Below are 262 nucleotides of genomic sequence, written 5' to 3'. Positions count from 1 at the left end.
GGTGTGGCCCCCTCCCCAGCCGGCGGCCCCCTCCTCCCGGCTGCTCCCCGCTAGAAGCTGCGGCAGGGACTCGGTCCCCGGCTCCCCGCGGCCAGAGCCCACCTTCCCGCCTCGCCTGCCCTCTCCCTCCGCCCCCCGCCGCGCCGCGGCCCAGGCCTCTCCCCCGCACGCCCGGCGACTCCCAGCCTCCAGGCTCGGCGACACCTATGCCTTAAATCGCCGGTGAGACCACGCCGAGGAAAAAGTTTCATAAGGTGGAATA

This window comes from Ursus maritimus, unplaced genomic scaffold (genome assembly GCF_017311325.1).
Source record: "Ursus maritimus isolate PB19 unplaced genomic scaffold, ASM1731132v1 scaffold_22, whole genome shotgun sequence".
Taxonomy (NCBI): domain Eukaryota; kingdom Metazoa; phylum Chordata; class Mammalia; order Carnivora; family Ursidae; genus Ursus; species Ursus maritimus.
The sequence above is the reverse complement of the archived record's forward strand: the minus strand, read 5'-3'. Positions refer to the sequence as shown.